We start from the raw sequence: 7,039 nt of genomic DNA on the forward strand, positions 1-7,039 counted from the left end.
AATGAACTTAATTAGTCTAAATAAATCCATTAGCTAGCACAGCTGACACAAACCTACACATGTATCCAAGTCTGACCCTAGGCATAAACCCCGGTGAGTAGAATGAACATACTATCAAGTAGTACCCAGCTGTGCCCATACAGCTTGCTGTAGTCATCAATGTGCATTTTTTTTTTTTTTTACAAATGACTTTTTAAAAAGTATATGACTAGGTTTTGGTGTATTTATTTATTTATTTATTTTTAAGGGTTTTGAGAGAAATTTTTTGGTATAGGATGTGTGCACTTGTCAGAGAGGCAGAGAGAGACAGAGAGACAGGAATTACCACCCCCGTTCTCCCCAGGGGGATGGCCATGATGCAATCCCTTCTCAAGAGCCCTTCTGTAATCCCAAATCTCAAGATTTTGAACATACATGTACATGTGCCTGGTGTGAGTTTTAAGCCACAAGGTTTGGTACTTGAACTGAAGTTGACTACGTGGGAGTCCAGCAACATAACCATTACAATATTTGCTGGTCTCTTATTTTGTAAGGTTTTTGCAATTGGGTGTGTGCTCTTGCCAGACAGAGAGAGTGGGAGAGAAAGTGAGAAATTACTCTCCAGGGAGGGTTGGTCCCCTTTATTTATATATTTTTTAATCACCAGTTGTGATCTCCAGAAGGATGAGAGAGAGACAGAGAGAGATGGAGACAATACTCCTTGTCACATCACAATCTTTCTCCTTTATTTCATTCTGCCATGATTTTTGGCACCCATGCACACATGACCACTGTATTTTTCAAGCTGCCAGAGTCAGGCTTTGAACCATGGTGGGTATGTCAAATCTGTCTCCCTTGGCCACTAGACTATTGGGCCAGCCCAACAGTTGAGTTATTTTGAGTTATTTTAGAAGCACTGCTTTAAGGCAGATAAGAAACTTCTGGAACCCTAAATCCTTCAGTTCAAAATAATTCTTACGGGACCAGCAGTTAGCGTAATGGCTATGTCGCTGGACTCCCATGTAGTCGACCATGGTTTGAGTCCTGGACCTGGCGACTTAAAACTCACGGTGGGCGCGTGTGCGTGCGTGCCCAAGATCCCGAAAGGAGAATGGAGGAGAAGGGACTGCAGCATGGCCACCTCCCCTGGGGGGGTGATTTCTCGCTTTCTGTCTAAGGCAAAAACCCCTCAAAAAAAATAATAATTCTTATGATGAATTGGGATATTTTGGGATGGTATATACTGGTCTCCTTCAGAGGAAAATGCATGAGGGTGCTAGAGCTAGCCCAGTCACATACCCGTAATTTTTCTTTTCTTTTCTTTTTAATGGGAAAGGAGAAGTTTTAATAGGAAAGTAAAGATTTTTTTCTTTAATTTTTTATTTCATTTTCTTTTGTACATTCAATCACATGTTACTTAGCTTGCTAAGTGAATGTTCCAACATGTATAAATTTCTCACCAGTCCAGTTGACAATACTATAAAGTTATCTTCAATAGGTAATAACCCATTTCTTTGTCCCATAAATGCCTTGCCTCTGTTTTTCTCCTTTATGTCTTTCCTCAGACTCTACTCCTTCACCCACCCCCTTCCCACACTGTATCTGGTATTCACAACCATTTACTAAGTTTCTATAACCTTTAGTTATTCAGTTTCAGCCATGGAGTGTGGACACTTGGTATATATTAAGTGGAGACATACAATGTCTCTCCTTTATAGCCTGGCTTGCTTCACTCAGCAGTAAATCTTCCATATTCATCTACTTTCTGTCAAAAGTCAGGGTATTGTTGTTGTGTGTTTTTTTTATGGCTGAGTAATATTCCACAGAGTATATGTGCCACAGTTTTTCAATCCATTCATCGTTTGTGGACATTTGTGTTGGTTTCATGTCTTACAAATTCTGAATAATGCTGCAATAAACATCAATGTGCAAGCATTTTTCTGATTAAAAATTTTCTGTCCTTTGTGTAGATACTAATAAGTGGGATTGCTGGATCATATGGTAGTTCTATTTGTAGATCTTTGAGAAATCTCCAAATTGTTCTCCACAGTGACTGGACCAATTTACATTCCCACCAGCAGTGTAGGAGAGTTCCCCTTTCACAACGCTTCTGCCAGCACTTACCATTTTTTTTTTCTTTTTAATATAAGCCAGCACTTACCATTTTTTTTTCTTTTTAATATAAATTATTCTGGCTCAGATTAGGTGATATCTCATTGTGGTTTTGATCTGCAAATCCCTTATAATGAGGGATGCTGAGCATTATTTCATATGCCTTTTGGCTATTTGTATGTCTTCCTTAGAATGTGTTATTTTTTTTTCCAGTTAATTCTCCCATCTTTTAATAGGGTCAATCATCTTTTTTTTGAGACAGCTGCTTGAGTTCCTTGTGTATTCTGGTTATTAGTCCCTTACCTGAGGCATAGTTTACAAAAATATTTTCCCATTTGGAGGGCTGTTAATTCACACTAATTACTGTGTCTTTTGCCACACAGAAACGTCTTAATCTGCTGTAATCCCTCTTATCTATTTTAGGGATTATTGAGTGTCCTTTGGGGTTCTTATTTAAGAAGTCTTTGCCTAAACTCTTTCTATCTTACAAAGTATTTAAGTCTGTTTCCACTTGTTACTTCAGGAATTTCCTCAACTATCTGATTTTTAATTAGGATTTCCTGGTTTTGCTATTTGTAATGTTATTTCTTCCTGCATTCCTCCATCTCTATCCTTTTCTCTGCTTTATTATCTCTTCACAGTACTTATCATCATATTGCATGACATCAATTCTATATATTTGTTATTGTTATTGTTGCTTCCTCCTACTGGAAGCAGGCACCATGAGGGCAGGGTATTTGATTATAATGCCTACAACTGTGCCTTGTATATTATAACTGTTCAATAAATATTTATTGTTGAAAGCAAGAAGCTTACAGAGAATTCTTAGGCCATGCAGAAGCATCATAAAACTTCTGACACAGCCAGGGCTTGTCAACTTCCAGTATATCCAAGATTCTTTGTGTCTTTCAGTCTCTTTGGATATCACACTGTGATATAATTTCCATTTAATCCATCTTTCCTTATATTAATTTAAAACTGCTAAATTTGTAATAATTTGTTTCACAGCATGACAAAGCTTGGCTAGTACCCCTGCTCAGATTCTCAACAAACTGTAATACAGGCATCAGCCAAAGTGGGGGTTTCCTTGAAGGCTCAACTGGGGAATGACTTCCTTCCAAGTTCAAGAGGTGATGGGCTGATTCAGCTCTTTGTGGGCTCTTGGAATAAAGGCCTCCATTTCAAGCTGGGTGGTGGCCAGGGTGCATGCTCAACTTCTTGCTCTGGGAAATTTTCCAACACAGATGTTTAAGTTATCAAGTTTGCAAGCTGAGAAGATAATAGAGTGAATTTGCTAGCAAGATGAATGCCACAATCTTGCAGTACCTAATGATGGAAATAGTTTCCCTTTACCTTTCAATAATCTCTGTGTTAGAATAAAGTCACAGAGCCAGTAGGTGGTATGATGGTTAAGGTGGCTGGATTCATACATGACCAACCATGGTTTGGATTCTGGACCCAGAAGCTTGAAAATCATGCCAGGAGTGTGTGTGAATGTGCCCCAAATCCTGAGCAAGGTATGAGTAGAAGGGATTGTGGCATGGCCATCCTCCCCTGGGGAGGGGGGTGAGTTCTCATTTTCTTTCCTACCGTCTCTGTCTCTCTCCAGTGAGCACATGCACCATATGGCAAAAACCTTAAAAAAAATTGCACATTGCCTCCCCCCCCACACACACACATACACACTTGGACAGGGTGTTATACAAAGACTTGAATATCAGTAGGCAGTTATTATGGGCCATTGCTCCATCTGAAACTAGTCATCTGTCAGATCATGAACTCCTGAGAGCCTCCCATCTCATTGGTAGCTTTTGAGAAATTGGCAATTATTTTTAGGGATAGGAGAAGTGCCAGGAAGTTGGGGATACATATCTTTATAATTTCAAAGGGAGGGTGGAGTCTGAAAACTTTATGCTATAAGGCACGAAATCAATCTTTAGAAATGTTTTAGGTTAATATTTAATGCTAGTTCTATGAGACTTGTGAAAGAAGTGTGAAGATTAGTATAGCTTTACTAAAGATAAGATTGATTCATTTTCTTTCACAGATAAAGCTCCCAGACTATTGAACCAGAGAATTAGGGGAGATGTAGGATCTCTTTACTTCAGCAAGACATTTAGTGAATAATATAGTAAATACTGCACGGTTGTACACAAAATTTTAATCTGTGGAAAGATGAGCCAAGGCTTTTGGTATCAATTAAGAGAGAATTTTCTTGTGACTTACACAGAATTTAGTCCCATCTCTATTTATTCAACAGTTTTACCAATGAAAACATAAAGGGTGTACCCATCAAATTTATACTGGACACAACACTGGGATAAATACAAAATAAATGGAATAATATAATCAGACAGAATTATGACACTGGCCAGTCAGATTAATGAGTGGAAAATAATGCAGAAAATTGCAATGTTATGTTCCAAGGTTGTCTAAAAAATACCAGCTGCACAAATACATCCTGGGGGACACATGGTATAATAGTAAGATTAACAAAACAGCACTGAAGGAGAAGCAGACTTAGTGAGGGAAGCCAACGCAGGAGACCACTCCAAGCTTCTTTCTGCCTCCTAACTTGTCCCAGGTGCATCTGTCCACCACCATTTTCCCCAGAGCCTGTGGTGCTGCAGACTAAGGAGAAGCGACACTTGGTGAAGAAAGCCAGGAGACCACTCAAGGCTTCTCCCTGCCTCCCAACTTGTCCTGGAATATTCTGTGACTTCTTAGTTTTATGAACTGCGTGGTCACTTTTCCATCTGAAAATGCACCTGGTTAGCACCTGGTCTCAAGAGTCTGGGAAAAGAAGCAACACATAATTGTGTCTGCACACACACTATTACTGGAAGGCAAGGCCCTCTACCAAGAACAGATCTGAAAAGTAGAGCTCTTCTTCCACTCTGACATTATAAAATCAACAACAGAAAAACTGATAGCAGTGCATAATCCACCAGATGACTAGAAACTAGTGCAGAGGCACAGAAAGTATGGGAAAACAAAGAAATACCTCTTTCTCAATGGACAGAACAACTCTAATGGACAGTACAAGGAAATTTGAAGGAATGTAAGAAATAGATTTCAGAATATTTGTGGCGACAGAGATGAGGATGTATCTCCAGTATTTGAAGGAGGAGATAGACATCATAAAAAAAAAATCAATCATAACTTCTAGAGATGAAGACAATAATATAGGAAATCAAGACTTCCCTCAAAAGTATTAATTGTAGACTGTACCATGCAGAAGACAGCATTTATGAACTGAAAGACAAAACCTTTTACTTAGATAAAATCACCAAAAATAATTAAAAAGTAATTAAAAATATAAGGACAACATATGAAAAATTCTAGACACTATGAAATACCCAAATATTCAAATAATAGGTATTCCAGAAGGTGAAAAATCAGATAAGGACATAGAAGCTCTATTCCATGAAATATTTGCAGAAAACTTTCCAAACCAACATCCAAACACAAGAATACAAAGGACCCCAAATAGAATCAACCCAAGAAGATCCTCTTCATGTCACAGCATAGCCAGAATGACCAAAATCACAGATAAAGACTGAATACTAAAAATGGCAAGAGAGAAATGTCAAGTTACTTACAAAGGTTATCCCATCAAGCTAACATTGGAACTCTCAGCAGAAACAATGCAAGCAAGGGAAGATAAATTCAAAGTGTTGAAAGAAAACCAATTTCTACTAAGATTACTCTATCTGGCACGATTATCTTTCAAATAGGAAGAAAAGATAAAAATATTCTCAGATAAACGAAACCTGAAAGAATTTACCAACATCAGATCAGCTCTTCAAGAAGTTCTGAAGGGACTGCTATGCCAGAAAAAACTAAAGAGAGACAGATGGAAATAAGAGGATAAAAAACAACCAAGAAAATGGCTAACATGATGGCTAATTTTCTGGACTTGTCCAGAATTATCGATAATAACATTGAATGTTAATAGATTATATTCCTCACTCAAGAGACATAGGCTAGCTGAATAGATTAAGAAACAGAAAGCCTCTATCTGTTGCCTACAGGAAACATACCTCATGGATAAAGACATACATAGACTAAAAGTGAAGTGCTGGAAAAACATATTCCATGTAAATTGAAATAAAAAAAGGGCTGGAGTTGCAATACTGATTTCAGACAAAATAGGCTTTAAGACAAAAACTGTAAAGAAGAGACAAAGAAGGGCATTGTATAGCAGTAAAAGAAATAATTCATCAAGAAGATGTAATGCTTATAAATATCTATGCACCCAACACAGGAGCACCCATGTATGTGAAGGAAAGACTGTTAGATTTAAAAGGAGAGAAAGAGGGCAACACACTAATTGTAGGGGAAATTATATGGGAAACATTGTTAAATGTGAAATGGTCCTTAACTCTCAATGTATAGAAATTTGTGTCAATGGGTGTTGGGACCATGCAGTTAACACAAACTGAGTTTGAAAGAACTGCCCCTCATGCCTGAAGCAAGGACTCGGCTGAGGAGAACTGTTAGCAAGGTTGACAGTTTTTGAGTTCTGGACCTCCATTGTGTTGCTGTACTGGCCTGCATTCAATTTCTCTGCCATGGACCTTATTGCTGTACCCTGGTACCTGCACTCCCTGCCTTACTATAACTTTTAAAATAATCTTGAAGGAATGTGGATCAACTAAGGTGGCAGCTGTGAATGGGAATTACTCCCATTAGATTCACCCCACCCTCCTGGAAAATGTCAATAAAGAATGCAGTATTCACTTCTACTGGGGATTACATAGATAAGCATTAGGAAGGTTTAGGTTAAAGCTACTAAATTGGTGAAATGATCTCAGTAGCTGAGAGGGGCTCAGGGACTCATCCATGAGGTGCTGATACCCCAAACAAAGACTATGAGCCACCTTTAATCTCAGGACAAGGGAAGATTGCTGTTCCCCAAGCCACAGCCATTGTATAGAATAGCACC

This window comes from Tupaia chinensis, unplaced genomic scaffold (assembly GCF_000334495.1).
Source record: "Tupaia chinensis unplaced genomic scaffold, TupChi_1.0 Scaffold000598_1, whole genome shotgun sequence".
NCBI classification, from domain to species: Eukaryota; Metazoa; Chordata; class Mammalia; order Scandentia; family Tupaiidae; genus Tupaia; species Tupaia belangeri.